Source organism: Podarcis pityusensis, assembly GCF_964106645.2.
Source record: "Podarcis pityusensis genome assembly, chromosome: 2".
NCBI classification, from domain to species: Eukaryota; Metazoa; Chordata; class Lepidosauria; order Squamata; family Lacertidae; genus Podarcis; species Podarcis pityusensis.
Genome location: NC_138029.1, coordinates 94,383,144 through 94,398,233, shown reverse-complemented (window position 1 = coordinate 94,398,233; position 15,090 = coordinate 94,383,144). Strand labels below are relative to the sequence as shown.

General features: G+C 42.8%; 1 protein-coding gene and 1 long non-coding RNA gene across 8 annotated transcripts in view; one reads left to right on the top strand and one right to left on the bottom strand.

Annotated features, from left to right (window-relative positions):
- Window positions 1-6,949: 6,949 nt before the first annotated feature.
- Window positions 6,950-8,985, bottom strand: LOC308471718. Its single transcript, XR_013983117.1, has 2 exons — window positions 8,833-8,985; window positions 6,950-7,707 (listed from the first exon to the last, which is right to left on the bottom strand). It is a non-coding gene; the product is annotated as an uncharacterized lncRNA (long non-coding RNA).
- Window positions 8,986-9,181: 196 nt separating this feature from the next.
- The window catches only part of LOC308471560 (contactin-4), a 520,761-nt gene continuing 514,852 nt past the window's right edge, over window positions 9,182-15,090 (top strand). For 2 of the 7 annotated variants that reach the window (XM_080995664.1, XM_080995658.1), the window contains exon 1: window positions 9,182-9,718. The gene's annotated coding sequence lies outside the window, so the exon portion shown is untranslated. Of the gene's footprint in view, window positions 9,719-10,018; window positions 10,038-10,908; window positions 10,928-15,090 lie in introns of those variants that run through there. The other 5 variants (XM_080995666.1, XM_080995665.1, XM_080995657.1 and 2 more) reach the window with 4 other exon arrangements.

Here is a 15,090-nt window from a genome sequence, read left to right as displayed (position 1 = left end):
CCCTTCCTTGCTTCCCCTTTTGATGTTACTGATGAGTTCATTTAGAACTAAAAGGGTGGGCTTGCGGAGTTTAAAGAACAAGAAACAAACACAGCCTGGTACAGCATATGCTACACGTTATCTTATTTGTTTATTCATTCAGTGATGGACTATGAAATGAGATACACTGTCAAAAGCAATGCAGCTCATACCGCAGCCCGCAGAATTATTTGTTTATTTATCTTGCATGGAAAGGCTTGGACTTTTTGCATGGACTTTTTGCCTGCGCAATCTATTCAGAGTTGCTCTCGGTTGGTTTAGGAGAACCGTCCCATTTACACGGTTGTGTCTTAGACTTCTGCAGCATTGCCCCACTAGAACTGAGCCTTGGTTCAACCACGCATTAGGGAGATCTTTCCAAAACCTTCCAGTTGATTCAGCCTTGCTTTTTTCCTATGTCCAAAATCCTGATTATATTTGATACAAGCCTTTTTCCATTTCTGTTTTATCCGGATCAGAACAGAAACCTTAGGCTAGTCCTCTGCCTCCCCCCGCCCCCCGCTCCAAACTCCTGGCTGACCAGACTTAATCAAGTGGACAGCCTTCGTTGCTGTTTCTGTTCTGTAAGACCTACCTCTGCTGCCTTTAGCCATCTCTTCTCTACTGAGTTTCTGTAGCGGCTCCTCCAATCTTAGCTGGCATTCTTCGCTTAATTGCCACCAGCTGGAATGGAGCTTGCCTCAGGTAAGACAGCTAGGCCAGCACTTTGCAAAATTCCTGAAAACATTCTTGTGGAGGATGCCTTCCTTAGATTCATTTCCCCTGGGTTATCCTCCCAGCCCTGCCTTCCAATGCACTTGGTTACAAACAAAGGCTGGGGCAATTTCCAGCTTGAGTTAAAATGTCCAATTAGTCTTGTAATGTCACTTCAAGAAGAACCAGAGCAGAGTCCTGTCCATGCTACATTTTATCCAGGCATGGCTCCCATATGGTGAGGATTCTTAGAATGTTGTCAGGTCTAGTCATTCAATGGCTTTTCCTCAGAGTTTCCTGGGGAAATGGAATGATAGTTAAAACAGTTTAAGTTCATTGGCTAGATATATCTAATAAATCTATGCTGAGTTGAGACGGGATTGGGTTTAGGAGTTGGTTTGTCTTTGGATACTGAATCAGCAGTGGGGAACATTTTTTCAGACCATGGACCACATTCCCTTTGGGGCAATCTTCCTTTTTTTAAAAAAATATAATTTTTATTAGGGTTTTTTTTAACATATCATATTCAACAGTAATTAAACATACTTTTACATCTTATTCAAATTTTTGACTTCCATCAATCCTGTCTGAAAATTTTCCAATCTAATCTCTCAATATGCATTTCTTATCTTCCCTATTACATTTCAAACTCATAACCAATATCTCTATCTTTTTCTACTTTGTAACACTTCGTATATTTCTCCTTACAAAACTTCTTGTAGTCCTACTAGTGTAATTTGTTGATTACAGTTGCTCTTCAAATAATTCATATACTTCTTCCAATCTTCTGTAAATCTCTGGTCCCACAGGTTTCGAATCCTTCCTGTCATTTTGTCCAATTCTGCATAGTCCATTAATCCCTTTGGGGCAATCTTCCAGTAGGTTACATGCCAGCAGTAAGTAGGACCAGGGGCAGAAATTGGCAGAGTCTCATAGTCTCATGCTGAGCGACAACAAGCAGAGCTCAGTGGAGTGGGAGGCCAACCAAACAGCAGAGTCTCTGAAGTGTACTGGCTTGGAGGCAGAGTCAGTATCCAAAGGATGAAGCAAAGCAGGATAGGTGAGGAGTCTTGCTTGGAAGGGGGTGTAGTCTGAGGAGGCTTCTGAGGGCTGGGTAGATAGTCCTGGAGACCTAAAATTGCCCCCAGGTCTGAGGTACCCATTGATATTCGAACCACTGCTTCAGCTGCTTTTTAATTCCTTCTTTTTTATACTCTTAAATTAAAATTAAGCTTCTTTGTATGTTTAGGTATTCTGAGTCTTGCCCATTCACCCAAACTACTGCTCTGCTATTGCTGTATAATTTTTAAAATACATATATATACCAGGTCACTTCCAAAGATTTTTTTTTATAATAATTGGAATAAATATTTCCCATGAACTTTGTCAAAAGCCTTGTGGGCATTTACAAGGTACTCCTGAGACTTTTCCATATTACCCAGCATTCAGCATTTTGCGGATGTGGATTATGTTTGGGAATGTATTTGTCATTCTTTCCGCCAATTTGCCCGTGAACATTTTTGCATATTGCCCAATTAATGAGATAGGCCTATATGATCCTGGATTTTCTTTACCTGGTTTTAATATCAAAACAATTCTATAATCTTTCCATGGCTTAGGCACTGTTAAACAGTCTTTGCATGTGGGGCAATAGTGTCTCAGATTATTTTTTTAAATAAAAATATTCTGGTAGACCATCCCTGCCTTTATGTGGTTTAAGTTTCTTAATTAGTCTAGAAATACCCACCAGGAATATCAGAAATACCTGATTACTTTCTTGCCCCAAAGCTACTGAAGGAAATGAAACTTTCAAGTCTTGTGTCTAAATAACAAAACACGTACTTTAAAGTAAATGTGATTATCTGGAAGTATTTACATGAATGGAGCAATTCCCACACTTGTCTGAACACAGAGGTGCAATTATTATTTTTTAAAAAGTGTTTCTGTGTTGTAAGATGCTGTTTATTACATGATTCTTGCCTTAGACAATAGAAAAACTGCATCCTCAAGTGACTCTCCTTCAGAAGTGCCTGCTACGAGTTCCGCAAGAGTCCATTCTTTTACGAGTTCAGCATGAGTCCATTCTGCCACTAACAGGGAATTAAACTTCACCTTTCCAGTTCTCCTTGGAAAGCTACACAGTGGAGGTGGGTGGGGAAAGAGAGGTTTCCATCTGAAGGGACGGCACTGTTGTCAGGATGCACGAGATCTTCGCTGTTGTGGAGGGGAGCATTGATTCGTTCCTAACCCCAGGAGCTGTTCTAATAAGGAGGTGCTGATATGTGAAATGAAACCACAGAGTGCAGGCACGTGGAGTGCAAACCTGTGAGCCGCATTAAATACAAACTCAACCTGCACTAATGTTAATTGTCATTCAGTTTATATCAATGTGAAGCTTATTAAACCATAAAGTGAGGCATCTAGCACCAAGTGCGGCACTGAAGACAATTAAGTGTAATAAGTGTTTCTCTTAATCCCTCCAAACCCTGGAGATGCACAAGTTACAGATGAACATCCTGTTTGCATTAAAGGCACTGCTTGCATGGCAGCTGAGCACACACACTGTGTCGAGAGATCCCAACTCAGATATAAAGCCAATTCTTCCCTGAAGCCTGAAATCCAAATTCCCTTCCTTTTGTGTGTGTTGGTGGCTTACTTCATAGTCACCTCCCCCCTTCCTTACTCACAAGTTTAATTTCCGAGACAGCTGTTCTTCTACAGCTACTACTATTAATTATCTGGATTAGTGCTGAATTTATCAGATTGAGATGCCTGACTCCCTGGGTATGTAAAAATTAGGGCCTGTGGGAGAATAAAGCATAAATAACTGATAGCTTGTGGAATGTTGAAGCTTACCTAGCCTTTCCATAGCACTATGAACAGGCATTGTAAATAAAAGCACAACAGAAGACTAAGATCCGACCGGGTCAATATAAATGGCAAAGAGCAATGACCAGTGTCTCTTTCCAGATTAGTGGTACTTCTTTGTGGTTCATGTGTGAGCGAGCCACTCCCACAAGGAATTAGTTACAGAAACCGCAGGAGCATTTTCGAAATGCCATCTTCAAACTGTATATTCCATCATGAGTTAGAAGTCTGTGCTTTACGTTCAGAGGTGTCCTGAGACATTTTGTTGCCCGACACGACAGACAAAATTGTACTCCTCCCACACCCCCTGTACAGAAGCTGACTGGATTGACAGTTATATTTTATATTGATGCTGCTGATGGAGCAACGTCCTCTACCACACTAGCTTAAATGGTGCAGGGCAGGCCACAACACACACAAGTGTGTCCTCCAGAACCTTGATGACACTATGTGCTCCAGCATCATTCGCTTCACTGTGCATAATGGTATAGCTGGCACTGCTTTCAAGCCCAAATTTGTTTCAATAGCTGCCAACACAAAGATCATGCATGCCATTTTCAAAACCCCAAGAGAGTAAGAGAAGACACTGCTGATGCAGCTTTCCCTCTGAACCCCCCCACCCTAGAAATCACATCACCCACCATCTTTGTCCCACCACCATCACTTGCCTACAGCAAGCAGGAAGTTAATTTTGTTCTACAACAGGAAGAGTATGATGCGTGATAGAGTATATATAGTGGAATAGGGAAGGATGCACAACACCTGCGTATTTTCTTGCTGCTTCAGAGTGTCCACAGGGACTGGTGGGTTCTCTTGGCAGCCCCAACCGCAATATACCCCGTTCTCCAAACACTAAAACGTTAGGAGTGTCAACATTCACTATAGATTAGCAAAGCTGCGAGATCGGGTTACTAAGGAAGTTAGACAGTATTGTGCCAATCAAAATAAGTGCATTTGGCAGCTTATTTACCAAGTAGGTACAAAAGCAGTTCACATTCACAAAAGGGTGTGTGTGTGTTTTTTTTAAAAAAAGAATTAAAAATTAAAAATTAAAAAAATTAAAAGTACCATGCCCATTAAATCAATGTAGGGTATAAAGCAATATAAACAAGTAGTTTACTTTATGGAATATTTCTAAATGAACAAATTAGGGGAAGGAGAGCTACATCCCAGTGGTACAACACACCCTTTGCATGTTTAATGCCACACTAGTAGCTTATTTCTGTTAAAAGGCTTTCTGGTAGAAGAGGCCTGTGAAATACTTCTGCCTCTGAAAAGCTTCTCTCAGGTTAGGACTTGTAGACCTTAGCAGCAGGCAACTCTCTTACACTATAGTTAGTAAACTATGGGGAGTGAGTAAAATTATCATTATGGAATGGGACGTCCCTATTTTCATTGGAGAAACGTTGGAAGGTATGGGTTCGAGCCTCATGTTGGGCAAAAGATTCCTGATTAGATGACCCTCATGGCGCCTTCCAATTCTACAATTCTATGAAAAGCACACAGCCTGAAAGTGGAGGGAGCTTGCTGAGAATCTCTTGTGGTACAGCCTTGGAGGTGGGTTCTTGAATTGAGAACAGGTAACAATTCAGCCAAATGACATGGAATGGAAGAAGAACAGGCAACACTTTTCAAAGTGATGATAGTTTCAGGTGGTTGGTTTTTTAAAATTAAAAACAGTCTCATAAATTGTTTAATTCTGAAGTTGAAATTTAGAAATACTAGTTATTCATATAATTATATTCTGATATAACATTTCTGCTTTAAGGGATGCACTGACAGCAAGTTTGTCTACTGGTTTTAAAGGAGATCAGTGATAGAGTGATAACAGAGCTCATGCTTCACTCACATAGAGAGGGCCCCAGGTTCAATCCTTATAAATATCTCCAGTTAAAAGGCTCAGGTAGCAGGTCATGTGAACATCCTCTGCCTGAGAGCCTTGAGAACTGTTGCTAATACAGGGCTAAACGGGCAAGTCATTCCTATATTGTAGCCACTTTTGTCACTACTGAGCAGTAATTGCCCATCAAGGGCTTAGTGATGATTGTTCCAAGTGTTACTAAAATACTTAAAAGTAGGATCCACAGGATTCTGCTAGTGGTGGTATATAAGAACCTGTGTTAGGATCTGCTCCAGGTAGCCCCACATTCTCAAATGACTAGGGTTGTTTGTTACCAGGATCAATGTGTTCTCTCTGGTAGCCACTACTGGAACCCAGAGTATGGACAGCTTTCACCAGCCACCTTGCTAATATTTAGACTTCAATTATATACTTTTGTAATTCCTATCTTCTGTTGGATTATTTGATTGGTTTGCTTCTGGCTGTTGCCTATTTTATACTATAGTTGTCTTCTCCTTCTTCAGTGAGCACTCATAGCCGAGTAAGATTATCTTCCATAAACAAGGTTTTAACAATGAGTCTGTAAGTGACTGTGGAGGCCAATTCTGGATCCACACATCCTTCCACAGTGGGGATGTTGGTTTCTGGGTGGGAGTTGATCACAGTGAGAGGGTTTGCCAAGCATGCCTTCCTCTTAGCACGTTTCTCCCTTTTTCTCCCTTTTGTCCTGAGTTTCAGAGTCTTCAAAGCCCATGACATCTTTGGTAAAGGCTGTTCTCCAATTGGAGCTCTCGCAGGCCACTGCTTCCCAGTTGTCAGTGTTTATACTACATTTTTTTTAAAGATTTGCCCTGAGAGGGTCTTTAAACCTCTTTTGTTGACCACCTGCATTACACTTTCCATTTTTAAGTTCAGAATAGAGCAGTTGCTTTGGAAGACGATAATCAGGCATCCGCACAACATGACCAGTCCAACAAAGTTGATGTTGAGGAATCATTGCTTTGACACTGGTGATCTTTGCTTCTTCCAGTACTATACTTGTATTGGATTGTTAACTATATTGTTGATTTTGTTATCCCCCCCCCCCCCGTTATTTACCAAAACCACCATGGAATTGGGGGGGGGGTGGGACTAACTAACTAAACAAATAGCTATATAGAACACACTTCTGGTAACAATGAGGATCAGGAACCCACATATCAATACTTTGTGTTGTTTACTTGGAAATGAGTCTCAGTTCTCTTTAACGAGGGCTTATCATAGGACTGCAAACTCAGAATAGCCACCATTTTATATTTTCAGGGAGGAAAGGGCATAGCTCAACTAAAAGCATGGTGTAGTACTTATAGACTTGGACCCAGCAACCCCCAACAATGAAATTCAATGGATGATCTTGGGCTAGTCACTCACTCTCTCAGCCTCACCTACCTCACAGATTTGTTGTGGGGAGAATATGGGTGGGGAACAACACCATTTGCTCCACCTTGAGCTCCTTGGATAAAAGATGTGTTAAAAATATATTAAATTTATTTATATATGCATTTATTACCTGCCCTTCACCAAAGCTCCAAGGGCGGGTTATATAACAATAAAACAGTAACATACATTACATAATAAATTACTAAAGCAACAGTACAACTAATAAAATCATTAACAGGTGATGAACAGTAATCAAATGTTCCCAAAAGCCTGAGTAAAATGCTGTGCCTTTGCATCTCTTCTAAATAACCCCTCAAATTGGGGCTAAATAAAATAAAGAAAAGTACTTCTTCTGTTGCACACTCCATTGTCCTATCACATCATTTATAGAGTTTCTGGCAGCCAATATTACCAGGTGTGATTTTCAGGCAAGTAGGAGCCTGCCATTTTCTATCAATCTAGAGTGAAACATTTGCCACTGGCAACCATGAAATTTCTTACTGAAACAGTCTTCCCAGGCTTCACTAGGTTCTGTTTTGATAACAAAGGCCATGTCTCAGAGTCCTGGAACATGTGAGGCCCTCTGAGGTTGTGCAGGATGCCTTTCCCTCACCACTGAGTAACAACAGATCACCTTCCCACATTCAGGAGCAAGGATGTTTTGGGACAGGATGCATTCCTCCCCATCAAGGGTGCAAAGGCAGGAACAGTTGCCATCTATTCACAATTATTTCTCTCCCTCTTGGTAGAGCAGGGATTGGTAGAGCTACTAGAACAGGGGTTCTCCAGCAGTGGTCCAAGGTCCAAACTGTGGTCTGCAAGCTTCAATCAGGCAGTACATGGTGTGTCTGTGAAGAAAGGCAGGCGGGTTGTATTAGTCATATTGATTTTTTATTGTGATTCATTTCTATATTATTATTATTATTATTATTATATACATTACCTTAACTGCATATGTATGTTGCACTTTATTGTGAAATACTACTGTTTGAGGCAGTTTCCCAAACCAGCTTCACACCAACTGCGGCCCCGTTTTTCTCCAGATGTCACTGGGTTGCACTTGCCATTGTCCCTCACCACTGACCATGTCTTCTGAGGCTGAGAGGAATCATAGAGTTGGAAGGGGCCCTGGGGATCATCAAGTCCAATTCCTTGCAATGCAGGAATATGCAGATGTCCCTTATGGGAACTGAACCTGCAGCCTTGGTGTTATCAGCACCACGCTCTAGCCAACTGAACTATCCATCAGAGCCCAACATCATTTTGCTGGGATGGGAAAACGTTGACCCTCCATAAGTTGGACTACAACCCGTATTTCCTGACCCTAGAGTCACATAGGCTGGGGCATATGTTGGGTGTCTAGCAACATATACAGAGGACCATAGGTTCCCTGACCCTGGCCTATTAAAAGATATATGTTTAATATGCATAAAATGTAGTGTTTGGATGCATTGATGTAAAGAAGACTTATGAAAGGGTTTGCATTTGCAAAGAGAAGTTTGCATTAGACAGGAGGTTAAACTCTAGGTATATGCTAAAAGGAGAGTGTTTAAGGCTGATTGAGGACTCATCTTGGAAACACAAGCTGAGAGCTCTCTCAACAAGACATAAAACCTGAGAACTCAGCATCTTCCTCAGTCCTTGGAGCCAGCAGCAGTAGAAATTAAGCTGGACTATCCTGAAGAAGCAAGATGCTTGCACAGGATGTCTCTTTTGGATCAGAGAGAATAAATCTATTGACATTTATTAAGGACTAAAAAGAAGGCGGCACTCCATTGTTTTAGAGCAATGTGCTATTTCGTATTTTGCAACTTTTATTTGCAACTATTTTAAGACTGTTCTGCAGTCTAAAGCTTCGAAACCCGTTCTCGGGGTGGAGAGCTAATTCATTTCCGCTCTGCACGAGGTCCGGATCAGGGATTCCGTTTGCAACAACAACTCTGAACGTGGCCTAAATAAAGTGGGTCCCAAACCTCCCAAGTCAGCAGCAGTGGTGGTGTTGACTGCTGGTGCTCCTCAGCAGGAGCCCATCCGGAGATGGCGCTTGCGGGTTGATGCATCCAGGCTCGCCAGCTCGCCCGCGTGCATGTGTATGCAATCCATTCCCGCTCCATGAAAATCAATGATACTCTTGCTGCGCGGCGGCGGCGACAGAGGCTTCTCTTCCCCTCCAAAGGTCTAGGGAGATCTATGGGTTGCTTTTGCAGGCGGGATGCGCACGTGCCCGCACACATTTTCCCCTCCTTTAGCCACGCCCCTCAGAAGCCCTCCTAGCTAAAAAGAACCTGTGCGGCTCTTTCTCCCTTCGCCCAATCTCTACTGCAGGGCAAGAGAAGGAGGGAAAGAAGAACGGAACCGGGTGAAGAAAACGGGAGAGGAGAAAAAGAAGGAGAAGGTGGGGGAGGCGGAGCTAACACTGAAGCGGCTCGGATAGTTGGCAGACACCGTGTTCTTCCTCGCCGTTCTTTTAATCTGCCTCTCCCTCACCCTCGCCGCCCCACCGGCAGCCGAGGAGTAGATTTGGGGAGGAGGAGGAGGAGGGTGGGGTTGGCTCTCGGCGACCGCCAACACCAGCAGCGCCGCCGCCGCCGCGCTCCCAAATTCGCCTCCGTCCGGCATTCCGGCTCCTCAGCAGCCCTCGAGACTTCGCGCCGCACAGTGGGAAAGCAGGACTCTCCGGGCGCGAGCATAAAAATAAAATAATAAAGCGCGGAAGGGAGAGAGAGAAGAGCCGCCTCAGCGCGCCGCTACCACCAGCAGCAGCACCGGCAGCGGCTTGTCTTGCTTGCTTCCTTCGCCAGCCTGGGAGCTCTGCCCGCAGCCGCTCGGAGGAGCCTCTTGGCAGCTTCCCGCGCCAAGGTAAGGCTCGGGTTGGGTTGCGCGTCCCGGAGTGCAGCGCCGTTTGTTGTGAGGAGTAGGAGGAGGGGGCGCGCGGGCGGGTGTGGGGGAAAGAGCGGGAAAAGGCGCCTTTCTCTCTCGCTTCGCAGTGGTGGGTCGCTGCTGCCTTTGAAGGGAAAGAGCAGGTGCTTCCACCAAAAAAAAGGAGGGGGTTCGTTTGGGTATGTGGAGAAAGAGAAGCAATTCAAGGCAGCGTCTGCACCACCATCAATCCCACCCAGGCTGTCCTTTCCCCTCTCGTGCACAGCCTCTGCCTCCAGCTCTTTTTCTCTTAGCTCGGGCATGGATTCAGTCCTTTCTCCCGGGAGGTGGGTGGGTGGGCTCCGGGCTTCTCTTGGCATGCACAATTTTGGCCCTCGGATTTGGGCCACACTCTCCCCCACACCCCTCGAGTCAACAAGTTTTATTGGTGGCGCGAAGACCTGGGCGCTTCTAGTTCTCCTTCGAGCTGTGGAGGCTGGTGTTTTGCCAAACTGTCTGCTGGGTTTTGCAGTTTCGCCTGCAGCACTTCGGCTGCGTGGTCGGTTTGCTTTGAAGCCCCGTCGTGCAAAGCCGTGATTTGCCTCCGCTCAAAAACAAACAAAAACTTCCCGCGCGCTTACTTCAGAGTAATTGCCTTGCACGTTTGTCCGCGCCCTCTCTGGGGTAAGACAGCAGCGGATGCTGCAAGACCTGGGCTCTGTGAACCTGGCTGTAAAATTAGCTCCGCTGAACTCGGTAAGACTTGCTCAGAGTGGTAGAGCTTTGCATGCAGAAGGTCCCAGGTTCAATCCCTGGCATCTCCAGGTAGGGCAGGGAGGGAGGGAGAGAAAGGGACCCCTGCCTGAAACCTTGGGAGAGCAGCTGCCAGCCCGTGTTTTCACTACTAAGGTAGATGGACCGGTGTAAGGCAGCTCCCTATGCTCTGATTCTGAGCAAATGTGCAGGACTGGACTGTGGAAGAAGGTGGAGTGGCTGAGATTGCCACCCAAACAGAGTTTGCATAAGGAGCGAGAGTGCTCTGGTAGGGAAGGGCTGCTGCCAAATAGATTTTCCTACTGAAATGGAGTGGGGAGGGGAGAACTATGGTATGCAAAATTGCGACTCCCCCCTCCTCCCATCAAAAGAAGTAGTGATGGTGCGACAGGGTACAACAAACTGATGGGCATCAGACTCGATCCTTCTTCCTATGTGAGTCTATCTTCTGCACAGTTCCCACTCAGGGTTTACCCAGAGGAGTACAGATACGGAGGTTAACTTTGCTAGATAGCAGTTATCTTTTCCAGTCACCTTTGCAGAGAGACGGCAAACAGGCGATATGTATCAGCCCCTCGTTCTTGTCTTTTAACAAATGGAATGAGCAAAAAGGAGAGAATCTGGGCAGTGGTGTGGTGGATCCTGGGATAAACAGACATTTGGGTGATAAAGCCCTGGTCAGGTTTTGCCTGAGCTCCTATTAGTACTCCAGTGTTGGTCCAGAGATGTTCAATTATGTCTTTGGAAGCAGAAACAAGCAAACACAAAAGCAACTGATGTCTTGCAGGAATGGGAAGCTGGGTGTTACAAGCAGCAAGTTAACACCTCTTCCACTGCACACCCTCCTCCAGTGTTGAATACAAGGAACTAGCTTCCTTTTATTTACTATGCAAATTAAAAGATTGGGTCTTATTGTATGTAGGTTGAAACATGCCTAGGAAAAGGATAAGAAAAGTGATACAGAGGTGTGTGTGTGTGTGTGTGTGTGTGGTTGTTTGTGCATGTACACACATGTAGAGTACAACTATTGGGTTAATCTTGTGTAAATTCTTGGGACAACTTTTACTGGATGCAAACAAGTGTTCCTTTTTCCAGTTTTCAAATTCTGTCTTCCCATGGGTGGTTGTTAGCTTTCTGTGTTGCGAGCAACATAATGCAGCATGTTGTGTCACTTACCCAGACAGAAATGACTTGCTCACTAAACTACAAATGAAATGATGCTGCTTGCATAACAAGTGAGGCTAGTTAGCATTTTACATACTGATTTTCATTTAAGGTAAATGAAAGCAGGATAGCTGTCAATGTGTTTATGGTTATTTGTGCTCTGTAGGGAAGGATATACTAAAATCCTAGAGATCTGTCATTCAAAAATCATGAAAATATATTTTATTTATGTTTAATCTCCCCTCCCCCCACCCACCCGAATAAGCTACTTTTTGAAATGTGTTTAAAAGGATCTGTATAAATCCAGACATCATTTTTGGTTTTTGTGTTTTTTAATGTTGTTATAGATTTTGTGTTAAAACTTCTTCACTACCTTAATGAAATTATTACTTTTAGAATAATAAATGATGCTGTTGAAAGTGCTAGGTTGAGTGTGAATCAAAAACTACAAACATCTCATTGCTTGGGACCCCGAACACACTAAATTAGAAATAATTACCGCTTCTTCTCCAGGGACCAACTTTTGAGCAGGGGTGAAGGTGGACATACATTTTTAAGTGGGTTGGAATGGAAGTAGTTTCGAAACAGTTCTGCTGCATTTTGAGGCATTTGTTTCCATCACACTCTTTATAGGCTGAACTGCGCAGTTTAGAATCTCTGCCTGTGCCTGGGTTAATTTATGGGCAATCATTGCTTGAAGTTGTGTATTTCCATAGTATCTCTCTTGCCTTGTGGATGCAAGTTACAAAACCATTTCTGTTTGACAGTAGTTGAATGCCACCATCTGGATTCATTCCTAATATTAGGGGATCACATGATCAACACTACTGCATGTTTTTCTTTAAAAAAACAACAACCCAGCAGCTGCTGTGGTTTATCTGAGGGTACTTCTATAACTGAAATAGGCTGTAAGCCACAGCTGGTAAGGAAAGAATAAGTTGACACACACCCAGTCAACAAGGTTTGACTTGAGTGTTATAACGCCGAAGTGATAATTATGACTGCTGTAGACAAACAGTTCATTGTAAGCAAGTTCCATTGGAATCAGTGGTACTTTGCCACACATGTATAGTGTCTAAAATTGGAATGCAATGGTAGTTACTGCCACTTGTGGAAATAAGCAAGACTGTTTCTGTGCCTCCTCAAACCACAAGTGCTGTTTCCCTTACCAGTGATTGGAATTGCATCGTGTGCAAACTGAAAATGTGAAATCGCAAGGCATATTTATAAGCTGTTAAAACAATTTAGATGATAAAATAGTTGTCAGTTGCATGGTACACACAGGCCAAGTACAGTGTGCTGTCAGATTTCTGCATGATGCATCATTCACTTCTGGTATGAATAGCTTTACTGGGTCATTGATCTGGTTTCTGACTATAACCATATTCAGATGCTTTTCTGTAGGTGTTAACATCATAGATTAGAAAACTTGGTTCCATTTTGCAGTTAAAGTTGTCAGGAATATCTAAACCTGCTATTCATTGGCATAGATACCCTTAGCATCCTAATAGCTGTTCATTCCCCACCACCATGTTTTCCATAATCTCATATATATTGCGCTGCAGGAAATGTATGTCTCCTTATGTATAACCCTTTGCCTTCTCATTGTAAGCTTTCAAGCTTGGCCATACAGTTTGTCACGATATTCCTAAATATAACCTCTTATATCTTCTACAGAACTACTTGGGAACATAAAAAGACTCTAGTACATCAGACCAAAGATCCATCTAGTTCAAAATTATTATTATTTTTATTATAACATCCTGCTTCCATAGAGCCCTACCAGACGCCTCCGGGAATCCCTTTCTCTTTAATAGACAATGATTTTGTTCTCTTGCAGCATGTGGCGTCTGTCTGAGTGTATGCTAATATCCTACCTATACTCTAAGCATTTTATAGGATAATGGAAGACCTGATGCTTAGCCAATTAAAAGACTCTCATTGACTTTGCCATGGCCTAAGCACTGAATTCATAGGAAGCTATCCAGTATAACATTTGCAATGTGGACAAAATTACTTTCTTGCTTGACTCATGTTGGGAAATAATGCATTGCTGGTAGCTTAAAATAGTTGGAAGAAGTGCTTGCTAGTGCTCTTTAACCTTTTCAGGCCTGTGGACAAACTATACTGAGCAAGGCTCTTTGGGCCTTGGGCAGGAATACTGAGCTTTGTTCCCCTCCCCCAACTGGTAGAAGCACTATGTCTGCTTCTTGATAAGATATCAGTCTTTTAAATTTTATTTCTGGAAGACAGAAAGAATGAGGTCATCTAAGTTAAATTAAGGATAAGCACAGAAGTGTAGCAAAATCAGTTCATTCTAAAGGATGGATTAATCTATGATTTCAATTTCAATTTTTAAAATTCAGATTTCAATTCAGAATTATTACTTTTCAGTAATGTGAGCTTATCAGCATTTTAGTGTTATCCCTGGGTTTCATCCCAAAATAATAAGACTGCAGTACACAAGCTTTTTCTGCAGGAAATTGTTAGCCAGCATCCTTAATATCAATTGGATATAAATGAATTTGAGGACTTTACAATAGCCCCTCTAATTTCCTCACTTCTCATGTGCTGCATTAGCCTCAATTTCACTGTGTTCATTATCCTGTGGGCTTAAACTGTTCCATGATAGTTAAGGATGATGCCACTACTAAATGAAGCTAGAGCTTGATTCTTATATGGGCCCTATAATTTATATCTGTTTCCAGTGAGTATAAACACATTATATTGTACAGGATTGGAGAAATGGAAGGATAAAGGTACATTAGTGCTAGAGGTGCACACCCTTCTGCATAATACAATAATTACTTCTACTGTTTAGTAGTCATATCACACTTCTAATATGCAACATGCTTTACAGTTTTTCATTCTCTTTGCCCTAACATAATCCTTGGAAGTATGTACAATATTCCCATTTTATGACTGTGGAACTGTGACCGAGAAAATAATTTGCTCAGGGCCATGGCAGGGTAATGATTCAGACCCACGTTTCACAGAACCAAATACAGTGGTATAAATCTGGCATACTGCACTAACTCATTTATTGCTGGTGTACACATTTTGTTTATGCACTTACTTAACTTTATTTACATGTATCACCCTCCTTAGTTACTTGTGTGTGTATGTGGGTCTATTCAGATATGTTTCATGGGACCAGTGTTGCTACACATGCCATTTCTGTAGCCAATAATTGCCACAAGGCAGTAAAAGATACCATATTAATCAGATGAGGGGTGGCTATCCTGAGTGCATTTTTACATGGGGTTTCATTCATTCTCCATTAATCCCATAAACCAGAGTTAAAATTGCATGTATCCCCAAAACAGTTGCTTGAGTTCCACAGTTGCTCAGGTGAATTAACTAGTGGTGTGTAGCAAGAAGTCTTGCCATGCAACCACCCCTTGTGTTTTCCTCTTCCCACTTCTTGCTAAGAA